Raw genomic sequence first — 14748 nt, 5'->3', positions numbered from 1 at the left:
CGATTTAACTCGTGTATGGTGGGTATCTTCATTTGAAGTATCGTAGTCAATCACTAAGCGTTAATAGGATTACCTATCTGCTGCCCGACTAGTAACTACAGTACAGTACAATGTTTGTATGTTTTTTAGGAAAGAAAAGACCTTGACAAATGTTAACTTTACGAAGACAAAATCTGAGTTACTGAACAATACTTGTGTTTACGTGGCAAATGACATGAGATAGAGAGAATTGTCAGTTCCCTCTATGCAGCGTAATTTTATCTGTGTTTACACGGCAAATGACATGCAAGATAGGCTAGAGAGAGAGAACTGTCAGTTCCCTCTAAGCAGCGTAGTTCTATCTTCGGGAGATTAAAGAGAAGAATTTTGTTTTAAAGCTATGTCAATGCAGCTTTGGTAAATATCTTCTGAAGCCAAAAACGAAAACATATGTTTTGGTGCTGAAGATTCTCTGATCAAAGCCAAAACAAAGTCCTTCAAAAGAAGACATGGTGCTTACCCCATACAAAATGGGGAAAAAAGGCACGTTAAAAGAAGAAGAAGAAGGAATTCATTCTATCCTTCATGTAACCAGTAAAATACATACACTATTAAAAACTAGGCTTTGTATTCATAACATAAGCACTTAAGTCGTCAGCTTCTCTGAGAAAAAGTTCTTTCTCAGACAGACTACAGCTACAACCGGATTGGCTGGCTGGTTGCCATGGAGATCTGCTAGCCAATGACAGCCCTCTACTTCTGTTCTATTTATAGAATTATGTCGTGGCGGCACTAATTTTGAATGCTGCCATGATCTGGATTATTTGACTGCTGATGGCAAAAAATTACTTAATAATTTGCCTTATATAATTATTTCATGAAAACATGAATTCAACAATAATTTTAACGTTAATATAGTGGTATGAGAAATCCCACACCAGTCTGTTGTGGTGCTGCGTCATCACTTGCGAATCCTATTCCAGAGCGTCCTCAGATTTACGACTGCAAACTGATGACAACATTAGTTGGAAACAATAAAATACGATCGTCTCCAAGAGATATAATGAAATGTATTTTATTGTCTTAGTTATCGTTAACATTCACAAGTTGAATTACAATCATTGTGACATTGTGATCATGAATACATAAATAAAAAAAAAATCTTACTCTTCATTTTGGAGACTCCACTCGATTTTTCTTAACAATTATGCATTTATGTCTCGGCCTAGGCATCTACATATTCGGCTGCATTCTATCATTTTTATCATGTTTTATTCTTCATTTTTAATCTTTTACCATGCACTTTGATTCAATCATTTCTACACTGGTTTATTATGCATACTCTTTATACGGAATAATGAAATATAGTATATATAATCGCCGGTTAACCTGGACTATAGGCTAAGGCGGACACCCTAGCCCCTCTATTAGCCCGTCTTAACGAGGGTCGACTGTAGATAATAGCTTCGTTTTCTTCAAGTACAAGAAAAGATCGGCCACTTGCGCTAAAGATAGAAGAAGACGAAGTCGGACGTACAACTGGCGAAGCAACCAAAGTCATTCTTGGTCTTTTGGAGGATTGAGACAGAAAATCTTGCGTAGATTTCTTCTGAAGAGCCAAAGAAATCTCCACTAACAGTTCCTCTGGAACAGGTTGTTCTTATTACGAGGTGCAAACAAGGCCAACCACTGAAATCTGACACTCCCTTCTTAAGGAAAGAACACCATAATTCTGTCTTTTTAAGGACGCATAAAGAAAACATAGCAGTCAGTTCCAGCAGCGTCGATAACTCCTTAATCTAAAACGTTAAGGACTTCCGATACACCTGTAAACGACTCCTCATTCAAAGGAGAACATGCAGAAATCTTGCAGCCCCACGCTCCAAGGGACCAGTCCGAAAAAGAAGACTGACCACCTCAAAAATACGAAATATGTGCTTCAACAGGTGTCCAGTTCGAGGGTAGAAAACATAACCTTTGCGAATTAAAAGCTGAACGTCTCGAAGCGTCGATAGGCCCCGAGAAGTCTCCCTGGGAGGCAGCAGAAACTCCCAAACAGAAGGCTTCTTCCGTCTCGTAGCAGAGTTGTCTCCGAGACGTCAATCTGGAAGAAGGAAAACAGAAGATAGTCGTCTTAAGGAGCCAAGCATTGATCCGTTTTAGTGCTTTCCGTGCCGAAAAAGACAAAACGATCTTCGTAAGTGCGAAGCACTCTTCTTCCAATCCCTCGAGAGAGAAGAGTCTGCAGGGGAGAGCGCTACATGATAGAACGAATCTGGAAAACTCTCAAAATTTCAAAAGCTTCTTGTAAGCGGTGGAATTGCAACTCTCCTGTTCTATTTCCTCATCACCTTCTTCGTCTACTTCCCTGCCCAAATGTGTAGAGGAAAAGACTACCAGAGAACAAGTCTTGTTCTGAGTGGGTTGCACAAGATCCAAATTCTTATCCAGTTTCACTTGATGAAATCGCCAAAAGGTCCTGAACTTCCTGCTCGAAATACGTCTGACAGACGAGAGGCGAGTTGGCGCCAACGAACAAGTCAAAGCTTCAGGTGCAAGAATGCGCCGCTGGTGGAATTGTGACTCTCCTGTTCTATTTCCTCATCACCTTCTCTGCTTCCCTGTGCGAATGTGTAGAGGAAAAGACTACCAGAGGACGAATCTTGTTCTGAGTGGGTTGCACAAGACCCAAAATCTTATCCGGTTTCACTTGAATGGAAATCGCCGAAAGGTCCTGAACTTCTGCTCGAAATACGTCTGGCAGATGATAGGCGAGTTGGTTTTGGGTGAAAGGAAATCAGGTGATTAACAGGAGGGGTGTTAATGGGAGAAATTCAAAGTTCATGATCCTGATTATCTACTCCCTTAGAGGAAGCTCTAACTGCAGCTTTCTGCTTCCTATCAGAATCTAATTTTTTCATCCTAGTTGACCCCTACAAGTAGCGCAAACCGTATGTGCATCATAAATTTCTTTAGCTAACTCACTTTTGCACCCTTTGCTGCAAACTCTAATTGCCCTGTTCTTACCTGAGCTCAAGTCTGACAAACTGCAAAGAAAAGAAGGTAGCTAAAATAACACAAGCTGGAAAAGATGTACTCACTTGTCCTAACTAATTCTTGAAGACAAAACACTTAGTACATCACCAGATTCTAATATAACAGAATAATCGTGAATTCTAGCAGCTGCTGCAAACATGTGTGTATAGCATAAGCCGGCAGAAATGACAAAAGTTTTGTGTTAAAGTAGTTCCTCACTCCTCCAGCAGTGGGCAGAAGAGGTATCTCCTAGCCGCCATATTGTTTTCTGTTTTGCTGGCGCAAAATTTGAATTCTAGCTGCTGTTCGGTTTGAAACAATAGCAATATAACTACTGGGTAAGTTACATTCTGCACTTAAAAATCACTATTTTTAAAGTAAATTGTATTTTTCCTAACTATACAAACCTGAGGTCCTTTACATTAGGGATTACTTTCGGGCGTAGGCTGGAAACGGCCATTGAACTTCAAACAAGGTGGTTAGGCAGTTAACTACTGTCCGGGAGGGGAGATGGGAGTACCGCCTGCCCGGATGTAAACATTCCAATTTACCTTTCAGCCCAGGTATCAGATTGAGGGGTGGCATGAGGTGGGCATAAAGTGTAAAGGACCTCCGGTTTGTATAGTTAGGAAAAATACAATTTACTTTTAAAAACTGTTATTTGTTCCAACACAATATACAAACCCTCGGTCCTTTACATTAGGGGACTCACTGATTGGAGGGAGGCATCTGATAAAGTCTCTCTGAACTGACTGGAGTTCACCACCTTGTCTTCCCTTCCTGGTCGTGACAGCGAGGAAGGGAAAAACTGCCTCTGACAAGAGATCGGGTTGTAAGAAACGCAGGATCAGTTGTCAGACTTCTGGGTCCCTTTGCATGAAAGAGGAAACGTCAGTTCATGCAAAGTAGGCTAGGAAGAATTTGATGTTGGATGACAATAAGGCAAACACAAGCATTGGGTTTGTCTCATAGTCATGGTCTCCTTCCTCCCCTTGCAAGAGGAAGGAGTGGGGTTGCTTCTATTAACCTGAACGGAAATAGGACGGAAGCTCCCGTTATGTGCTTACCTGCCTCGATCGCCGGGTCCAGCTTGTAACGGCACGTCTCCTCCCTGGCCGTGGGAAGAGAGCCAGGATGGGGAGAAAGAAGAGAGGCCAGTCACTCAACATTCAATCTCCCAATCACAACCGTGCAACATAGGCAAGATGCAACCTGTCCTGTTAGAGGAGCTGGATAAGCTACACAACTTGTTGAGCAGCCACCACAGGACCCAAGGAAAAAGTGTCCAAGGACTTGTATGCAACATCCCAGAGGTAGAAGGAGGTGAAGGTAGTCTGTTGGGACCACACACCTGCCTTCAGCACCTGTGATACCGACATATTCTTCCGAATATGAGGGACGGACCAATGCTGCGGACCTCATGAGCTCTCGGACGAAGCGTGCATCGGTGTCGTCCTCTCCTGCAGCAGAGTACGCTCTCCTTATCGTCTCACAAAGCCAGAAAGAGATGGTGTTCTTGGACACTTCTTTCTTGGTCGATTTTTTTTTTTTTAACGTTAGTTTAACCAGACCACTGAGTTAATATTAACTCTCCTAGGGCTGGCCCGAAGGATTAGACAAGCTATTTAAACCCTAATAATTTAATTAAACCTAGCGACATATGTTTATCTAAGAATTAATTAAGTTAATTAGGAATATATTATAAATTATTCTATGAATCTTATATTTTATCGTATAAATGATTAAATTTAAGGAATTTTAAAATATTAAAAAGTGAAAATTTGTCATTTTCTGACAGTATATCTTTAAAGGAATATCTTCTAAATAAAATGTCTCTTTGGATTCTATATTTTGGACATACCTTTAAAATATGCTTTACTGTTATTTGTATATTACATATTTCACCCATAGGTATAGGGGCATGGGGGTTACTCATCAGGTAACCATGTGTCAGTTTAGTGTGACCAATTCTTAGCCGTGTCAACATTACTGAAAACCTGAAAATTCTGATAGGATGATGGCCACAATCTACAGTTTCTTTTTATTTCTCTTAATTTACTGTTAAGACTGCTTTCCCTCCAGTTATTTTGCCATTTCTTCTTAATCACCGCTTTACTGTATCTAGTATAATCTTCTAATGGTAATAATTCTGCTGATATTGGCAGTGTTCTAGCCTCTTTTTCATAGGTGTCAGCTTTTTCATTGCCTTCTAATCCTATGAGATGGTATCCACCATAGAGTAACAGATATCTTTTCATTTTCATTTCATGTAATGTATGTCTAATTTCATTTATAATTTGATTTTTTGGAGTATAAGAGTTTATTGCATTTATTGAACTTAGTGAATCGCTAAAGATGGTTACTTCATTAAATTGGTTTTCATATATAGTTGTTAATGCTGTTTTTATTGCTAGTAATTCAGCAGTGAACACTGATGCTTTGTTATGTAAAGAGGCTTGGCTTTTATATTGTTTCAGTGAGTCCAACTCCCATATCATCTTTGGAACCATCAGTATATAAATGATTACTACTGAGTACCTTGATATGTTCCAGAGCATACAGTTTCATAGAAAGTGGGTTATTAAATTTATTAATTGGTATTGTACTTAGTTTGTTACATATCTGGGGAGCACTTATCATCCATGGAGGCATTATTTTGTTAAAATTGTAAAATCTAATATTATAAAGATCATTGTTAATAAATAATCTATTAGCTCTAATAGGGAAGGATGGAGTAATTTTTGTATTCCAGAAACAATCTGGTTTTTTAAATAAATCTTTGGTTTTTGCTGGACTATTTATAATTTTTAAACCTCTGCACATCGTTGTTATTTTGAACTTATAAGATAGTGGCATTTCTCCACTTTCTACAATCAAGGATTGGACTGGTGATGATTTGAATGCTCGGTGGCTAACCGAATCCCAAGGTGATGTACTGGATCTAGCATTTTGAGAATAGTCTCACTAGCAGAACTATAAATTGGACTGCCATATTCTAATATTGGTAGAACTGTAGCCTTATAAAGTTTCAATAAAATATCTCTGTCAGCACCCTATGAAGTGTGAGCTAATTTTTTTAATACATTTAAAGATTTTAAGGCCTTTGCTTTGGTATGTCTTACATGGGCCTTCCAGTTCAAATGATTGTCAAAATATAGGCCTAAGAGTTTGACTTCTGGATAAAATTGGATGGGAGTGTTATTCATGGTAAGAACTATATCTTCGTTTCTGAGCCAACGTTTATCCCTGTAAAATGCTATTGCTTGCGTTTTTTCATCAGAAAATTTAAATCCAACAGATAATGCCCATTGTTCAATTTTATTTATGGAGATATTTAAGATTCTTTGGATGTGGCGCAAGTTGCTTGAAGAGCCAGTGCTAACGAAGAGTCGTCGACACTCAGGCCAGAGGTGCTGAGTCCTCTTCAGATAGCACCGCAGCAATCTAATAGGACACAGTAGCATCTCGTCTGGTTCATTACCTACAAAGTCCTCTAGGGAGGGGATCGTGAAGGACTCGAACTGTGCGTCAGGGACCGAAGGGTTCTGAGTCTTCGCTACGAAATCTGGGATGAAATCGAGCATAACTGATCCCCATCCCCTCGAGTGTTTAACATCAAAGGAAAGTTTGTGAAGTTCGCCAACTCTCTTCACCAATGCCAGGGCAAGCAAGAAGACGGTCTTGAGGGTTAGATCCGTCTGACGACTCTCGTAAAGGCTCGTACGGTGCACGAGTCAGGCTCCTTAAGACGAGAGTCACATCCCACGCAGGAGGCCTGAGATCCATGGGTGGGCAAGACCTTTCGAAGCTTCTCATGAGTAGAGAAATCTCAAAGGAGGAGATTTCTACCCTTTCAGCCGTGAAGACTAGGTCGAGTGCAGTCAGTAGCCTTTTACAGCTGAAACGGAGAGAAGCTTCTCTCAGCGAAGGAAGACCAGGAAGTCCGCGACCTGCTGAACAGTAGCTCCGACCAGAGAGATACCCCCACCAACCACAGAAGACGGACCACTTTCCCTGGTATACCGCTGGGAGGATCTTCTGAGGTATCCTGCCATCTCTGTTGGTGCGCGGCGCGAAAAGCCTCTCGCTCGCAAGAGATGGTGGATAACCTCCAGCCGTGAAGACACAGGGAATGCACTGCCATGTGGAACCGCTCTGTGTGAGGTTGACACAGAAGGTTGGGCCAGGGGGGGATCCCTCTCGGTGCCTTGGAGAGGAGAGCTAGTAGGTCCAGGTACCAAACAGCCTGGGGACATTTGGGTGCCACCAGTCATTCTGAGATTCGGGGTGATCATCACTCGGCTGATCACTCAGTGAATCAGACAGAATGGGGGAAAGGCATAAGTGTCGAGATTGTCCCACGGGTGTTGGAACGCGTCCTCTGTAGCGGCCCATGGGTCCGGCACGGCAGAACAAAAGACCTGGAGTTTTCTGTTGTGCCGGGTGGCGAACAGATCGATGGCTGGGAGCCCCCACAGGTCGAACAGCCTTTCCGATACTTCCTGATGGAGGGACCATTCGGTCCCCACCACCTGGCTCTGGCGGCTGAGCTTGTCTGCCACGACATTCCTCTTGCCTGGAATGTACCTGGCTGACAGCTCTACCAAGTAAGCCACAGCCCACTCGTGCACCTGAATCGTCAACTGATGAAGCTGGTGGGACAACAGTCCCCCCTGCTTGTTGACATATGCCACTACCGTGGTATTGTCGCTCATCAGTACCACGGAGTGTCCCATCACTCGATCCTGGAACTCCTGGAGGGCCAGGAAGGCCGCCTTGAGTTCCAGGATGTTGATGTGAAGGTGCTCGTCGTCTCGGTGCCACACTCCCGAAGTCAGCAACTCCTCCAGGTGTGTGCCCCATCCCTCGGTCGATGCATCCGAGAACAGAAGCATGTCCGGAGGGGGAGTATGCAAGGATACTCCTATCAAGAGGTTCCTGTCGTCTAACCACCAGTGAAGGTCCTTTCTCACCTCCTCAGAAAGAGGAATGAGGAAGGACTGGGGGTCTTGGGACTGGGACCAATACTCCTTTAGTCTCCACTGGAGAGACTGCAGGTGAAGATGCCCGTGAGGTACTAGTTTCTCCAAAGACAACAGGTGACCGATGATGACTTGCCATTGCCGAGCTGGTTGCTCCTGCCATGACATGAACATCTGTGCTGCCTGCCTGAACTTGCTGATACGAGAGTCCGAGGGAAAGACTTTCGCTGCCACCGTATCTATCAGCATGCCCAGGTACTTTGTCCTCTGCTTGGGGGTGAGATCTGACTTCTCCAGATTTACCATGATCCCTAGATCCCGGCAAAACTCAAGGAGACGATCCCTGTCCTGTAGCAACTGCGAGCGAGAGCTCGCCAGGACTAGCCAGTCGTCGAGATACCTCAAAAGACGTATCCCGTGCGAGTGGGCCCAAGCTGACACGAGAGAGATACTCTCGTGAACACTTGGGGAGCAGTTGAGAGCCCGAAGCAAAGTGCCCTGAATTGGAAGACAGACTCCCCCAGGACAAAGCAGAGGTACTTGCGAGAGGACGGATGGATGGGTATCTGGAAATACGCACCCTTCAAGTCCACCGTAAGCATGAAGTTGTTCTCCCTGATGGAGGCCAGCACAGTCTGCGCTGTTTCCATCGTGAACCAAGTCTGGCGAACGAAACGGTTCAAGGGAGAGAGGTCTATGACCGGTCTCTATCCCCAGAGGCTTTCTCTATGAGAAAGACACGGCTGTAAAAGCCTGGAGACTGGTCCGACACGACTTCTACAGCACCCTTCCTCAGCATGGCTTGCACTTCTTGCTGTGGTGCGGTGTCCTTCGACAAACCTGGAAGATATGTTTGGAGATGGACCGGAGAGTAGGTGAGGGGAGGCCGAGACTCGAAGGGTAGTAGATATCCCTCCCGAAGGACATCCACTATCCAGGTCTCCGCTCCGTGTCGCTGCCATGTTGCCCAATGGCTCGACAGGCAAACCCCCACCTTCGGCAGCTTTTGGGGGGGGAACGCCGCCCATAGCGTTTCCCCTTCTTCTTACCCTTGGCCCCTTTACCGGCTTGGAAAGTGGGCTGAAAAGGGCGGGAGGGACCCCCTTCTCGAGGCAGAAGAAGGCTGGGTGTTTCCTCGGGACCCCTTCGAAGAATGGGACTTTTTAGGGGCCGAGGAAGTGCCAGCCTGGCCCGGAGGTCTTGGCCACTGCCTGGTGAACAAGCCGGTTGCTGTCATCGGCATGGCACTTGTCCACCGTGGCGTCCACGAACTCTCTCGGGAAGAGAGAGGAGGAACCCAGCAATGGTCCATTATGAAGGGCGATAGCGACTCGGGACCTACAGACCTGGCAAAGCTAGAGAGAACGGCATCCCTTCGCTTTAGCACAAGGTTCGCCCACAGGTTTGCAGTCTGGTGGGCGAGGTAGGAAATAGCCTACCCACAGACTGGCACAGTCTCCCAAAGGCGGAGTCCTCCCCAGGTACAATAGCGCCTGAGGAAGCAGCTACCTTCGATACTGTGAATGACCACAGATCGAGCCAGGAGACTGCTTGGAAGGCCGCCATGGCGGTGGCTTCCAGGGTTGCAGCTTCTTGCTGAGAGAGGGATATGCTCTCTGCAGTCAATTGCTGCAACGACAGACCCGGATCCAAACAAGCCAGGTCCGGGTCAACCTGTTTGGTCAGCAACGCCCTTCCACTGGAGCGTAGAAATGCTTCTGACAAGGCAGAGGAGGAGGAAGAAGCTTGTCCAAGCGGCTCGAACGAAGCGAACTGTCTTGCCCAGACACAAGACTGTTCACCTGGTCAAGTACCCCCTCGGCAAGCGTGGACCACGGCAGCCCCACCGAAGCCTTAGGTTCCTTCTTGGGTCCCCAAAAGGATTCGAGGGGCGACGGACGATCCACAGAGCAGGCCGTGGTCCCTTCCCCAAGGTCATTGTGCTGACGAATCAGCGCAATAACCTCCGCAAAAGTCCTCTGTATTTCGGGGGTGTCCGCATCCTGGGGCAGAGGACCTCGAGTCCTTCCAGAGTGCAGTCCTCCTCCGACTACTCCCTGCAGGAGGGAGAACCCTCGGCAGACCCCCATGGATCTTCCTGAACTACGCAGGCGTAGGACCTGGTCGAGCCAAGAACCGAGCCAGGTGCGTACCCCCACACAGTAGAACTCGGTGGAGAACACTCCCCAGAGATCCTCCTCTCCGACTCGTGGTCCCTGGAAGAAACCAAAGGGGCGGAGGGGACAGGCGAGGAAGATCGGGCGCTCCCACTGGCTTTACTGGCAGAACCAGCAGAGGCAGTGGGCCGAGCGGTCACCAACCCGCGATGATGACGAGGCCCCTCAGGTCGAGGAGACTGCTTCAGCCCAGGTGAAGCGATCTCCTGAGGAGAGCGGAGCTTGCCTCCCCGAGAGGCCGCCATGCGCGCACTCGCCTCCCCCCGAGCCAGGCTGGCCACGCGTGGACGTGGCCAGGGACTGGGAGGAGTCGAACGCGCGGGCTGGCTGGCGCGAGCTTGCGCTGTCCTCTGACGCGCCCCAGTCTTCTTGAAGGCAGGAGCCTCTCGGAAGACTGAGTAGGGGATTTCTTCCCTACCTCTCCATGCGTTCGGCCCTCGGGGCTGAAGCACTATCCCGGAACCTGACTTGGCACCTGAAGGAGTGCCAGCAGGAAGAGACGGAGCACCAGCATGCCCGGCTCTTTCTCTCGCCCCACACCCTGGTCTGTACGGCGAGAAGTTTCTCCTGTATCAGACTGGGGTACCCGGGTCTCCTTGGGGAACAGGGTACTCGGAGCAACTCGCGAACGAGTGTCCGACGCGGACTCGCTGGCCTTAGATGCAGGAAGTTTCTTAGGCGCAGCGGGGGGAGTGCCAACCTTGGTCTGCACGCCCTTGGCTCCCGGTGCCCCTGGCCCGGAGGCCAGGGCAGCGGTTCCCTGATCCGAGGATCGGGAAGAGCCAACGAGAGATCCCACTGCCTTCCCTGTGGAAGGAGGCAGACCCTTAGAAGTCTCGGTGCGAGATTTCTTAGGAGGGGGAGAGGCAGACTTTTTCTTCTTCGGCTGCGAAGCCTCGGAAGGAGAAGCGGAAGAAGCAGCAGACGAAGACGACGATGATGACGAAGATGAAGATAACAACACCTGCCTAGACCTCTTCTTCTTCACCATCTGTTTCAGGAACGCCGTCAAGTCACCAAGCCAGGAAAGCGAGGCCGCAGACTCAGGAACAGCAGGAGGGGCTGCAGCAGAAGGCACATCCTGGGCAGAGACTGCGGAGCTCGAGCCAGCATTTGCCTGGGTAGAGAGAGCCGCGTGGCCAGCCAGGAACAAAAGTAGGCGGGGCCATGAATGCAAGCGCCGACCCTCCCGCGTGGAGATTCAAGTCGGGCCGCGCCAGGGTCAACGGGATGGGGACGGGAACAGACGAAGGGCCGGGCTGGAAAGTCAGATGGGGAACAGCAGTCGTAGACAGGCCAGGGTCAGCAACAGGGGCAGCGACAGTCACATAAGGGTATGATGATGTCACCATGTAGGCGGGGCCAGCACGCGTGAAAGGAGCCAAGAAGCCAGGAGGCAGCGGAACAGTATGTTGTACCACAGGTGACACTGACACTAGGGTGTCCAGATGCGATGCAACTGACACCGGCATCTAGGCAAACCTCAAAATGGTGATGGATGTAGTATTGACTGTCGTTGCCGAGTGGGTCGTGACTGAAGCGGGTGGCAGGGGAGCCAATCCCTCCAGTGACGAGCCAGGTAGGCCCAGGTGCAGCCAGGATGAACTTGGTATCGGTGTCTGGCTATCCAGTCCAGGACCTGCAGCAAAAGTCGGGTCAGTACACGAAGCCTCTACTCGCTCCGGAGGAAAAAAACTCCCCTCCGGAATGGGAACAGACTTCAGAGAGGATGTCCTGCGTCCAACTCTCCCCGTGCCCCCTCCACAAACGATGAAACGTAAGAGGAAGGGGAGGGGGAGTCCTCACCGAGGGAGAGGGAGCAAGCAGGGGAAGTTCGCCGGGAGGGAGAAATGAGCCCGACACATTCGCCACCAATGGAGTCGTCGGGGCGATTTCCTGGATCGACTCCTTGGTAGGCTTACGACGGTAACGCTCTCCTCCTTCGAACTTGCCCCATTGCTCAGAGGACCACGAACAACACTCACTACAGGGATCGTCGCGTGAACACACACGTCCCCTGCAAGATGTACAGAGGGTGTGTGGGTCCACGTCAAATCGAGATCTAAAGGAATTGCATTTCTTACCCCCTAACCCGGGACACACGCTGGGGATAGGAGGGTTTAGATGATTTCTCCATTGCTAATGAAAAAAAGAAAGAATTTCCCACCAAAAAGTAGAAGAATAGCTGTCAGGCAGAGAGCGACAAAGAACAATGTCCGAGCGCTACGACAGCTGAAAGCAAATTGGAATGTTTACATCTGGGCAGGCGGTACTCCCGCCTCCTGGACAGTAGTTAACTGCCTAACCACCTTGTTTGAAGTTCAACGGCCGTTTCCAGCCTACGCCTGAAAGTAATCCCTAATGTAAAGGACCGAGGGTTTGTATATTGTGTCGGAACAAAGTAAATTTCCTCCAAGGTAATACCCCATGCAGAGCTCTCGGTAATTCTAGGCCGGCTGTCTGCGGTGAGCTAGACTGTGGCAATTGGCGTTTTTCTATGTTATTTTACTTGCTTTACAAGAATTCAAAGTAATATTTTGTTGTGGCATTGTAACTAAACTGTAATTGACCTTTGAAGACTACACAACTTGAATTATTTAATCGGGGGTTTTCTAATAGCCGGGCATTCCGTTGCAAGCCCGCCCCCTACCTCCATAGCTAATTTTATGACGGCAAAACTGTAACCAGTAAACACCTCTAGGGTATCCTGATATTGGTATTTTTAGGGTGTTTACTGGTTGCAATTTTGCCCTATGAGCTATGGAGGGGTGGGGGGCTTGCCGCGGAATGCTGGCTTAGACCTACCATGAGTTAGGCAATTCAAGCTGCGTAGTCTACAAAGGTCAATGACAGCTTAGTTACAGCCAGCCGACAAAATATTACTTTAAATTCTTGTAAAGCAAGTAAAATAACATAGACAAATGTCAACTGCCATAGTATAACTCACCGCGGACAGCCGGCTTAGAATTACCGAGCTCTCTCTTAGAAAGCATAAATGACCAGACCAGCCAGCCTATCACTTAAGTTTTTCACACAGGCCTCAGTCTAACCCTATCGATGAAGGTTAACTACGTAAACTATGTTACCTAGGTTTGTATCCTCATATGAACAAAACATTTCATCAATTCAAGATTATACAGTGTTAGCCAACTGCAGATGTTTCCCACACCTAGATGACTTACAGTAACTAGCCTAAGTGTTTATGAAAATACAGACCTCACACTAGGCCCCAAGGCAGTAGGAAAAAGATGACTAGTTTGCACCCGCAATAGCAGGGTAAAACTTATAAACACAAAATGACTTTTGATAAATTAATTTCTATTTATGCCTATACAAATCTCACATAACAGATAGTGTCTGCCCAATATTCTAGAAGGAATAGCCTAAGCCAATGGGGTCAGAATATATATAATTGGCTAGCCTATAGCCTACAAAGGAAAAAATTAAAATCTTTACAAAACGAATGGCAAAAAGGAAATGTATTAGACCAATCTGTTTGCTATGACAAGTCAATCGTGAGGTCTGTTATGACCCGGGACCGGGATGCGGGTAGCCTATTTTCATCTGGTTAAAACTGGCAAACTAAATGGTAAGAAAGAACAGGACCTACCTTAAATACAATTCTGTTACGTTCGAAATTCAAAAACCTGACTTTCTTAGGAAATCATCTCCAGCTTATGTATTTTCCCTGCAACTTGCACTCTGCAGTGCCGGTGCAGTAGCAACCACGTTCGACTTGACAGAACGACAGCATGTTTTCGTTGTTTACACTCTCTCATCGCTCCTCCCACCGTCTTCCCTTCCGTTCGTTCTTTGTACCTGCTCCCTTTTCCACGTACAGTATTTACTTTAAAAGCACACATATATTCATAAAAAAAAGAAGTCCAAGACTAAACTATGCCTGTAAAGTTATGAAATAATTACTTACACAACAATGACTGCTATTGGTACAAGAGAATAAGACCGTAATAACCTACACTACGATCTACCCACACTCAGTACACAATGACGATAAGATTAGAGCTAACTTAAGCAAATTGTAAATAGTGGCACTTACTCTATGGGTTTCAACAGATCGAAGTAAAATACCCAAAGGAACACAAGGTCCTTTGCCGTCCAGGTCCTACTTTCATCAATGGACTTCCAGTTAATTTGATGAACGTCTATAGAAGGAAGGCTCCGCACGAAAAGTGACGACGGTCGGAGGATGGATGGTATGTGGGGGAGAAATGTGATGATGAATCAGCTCAGCATACACGTACCGAGCGAGTTCCTTTCAGCATATACCTTAGCAACAAAAAATTCTGCAATGATATGACAACTAAAATGACTGTCAAGAGATTTGTTCATCCATTTTAGCATGTAGTACACCTCAAGTGAATGAAAGAAATATTGTAACATTAATACAAATTAGAATGACAAGTATACACGTAGCGCCTTAGCCTGAGCTGTACAGACAACAAACGGGTTAGCAATCAATGGCACTCACCGACCTACGTATTTAACTTGTTTGCAGTCCACAAAATCAGTGAGCAAGTTCCTTCATACTTGTCTAATATGTTGCTACGAATAGA

The 14748-nt window shown here is 46.7% G+C and overlaps 1 protein-coding gene across 3 annotated transcripts in view; it reads right to left on the bottom strand.

Annotated features, from left to right (window-relative positions):
- Nucleotides 1–14495, bottom strand: part of LOC136826576 (NFX1-type zinc finger-containing protein 1-like) — a 321939-nt gene extending 307444 nt beyond the window's left edge. Inside the window, exon 1 of one of the 3 annotated variants that reach the window (XM_067083776.1) lies at nucleotides 14232–14495. The gene's annotated coding sequence lies outside the window, so the exon portion shown is untranslated. Of the gene's footprint in view, nucleotides 1–13784; nucleotides 14076–14102; nucleotides 14188–14231 lie in introns of those variants that run through there. The other 2 variants (XM_067083778.1, XM_067083777.1) reach the window with 2 other exon arrangements.
- Between the last annotated feature and the right edge of the window lie 253 nt (nucleotides 14496–14748).

This window comes from Macrobrachium rosenbergii, chromosome 41 (assembly GCF_040412425.1).
Source record: "Macrobrachium rosenbergii isolate ZJJX-2024 chromosome 41, ASM4041242v1, whole genome shotgun sequence".
NCBI lineage: Eukaryota > Metazoa > Arthropoda > Malacostraca > Decapoda > Palaemonidae > Macrobrachium > Macrobrachium rosenbergii.
Note: the sequence above shows the minus strand (reverse complement) of the source record. Positions and strands in the feature narration are given on the sequence as shown.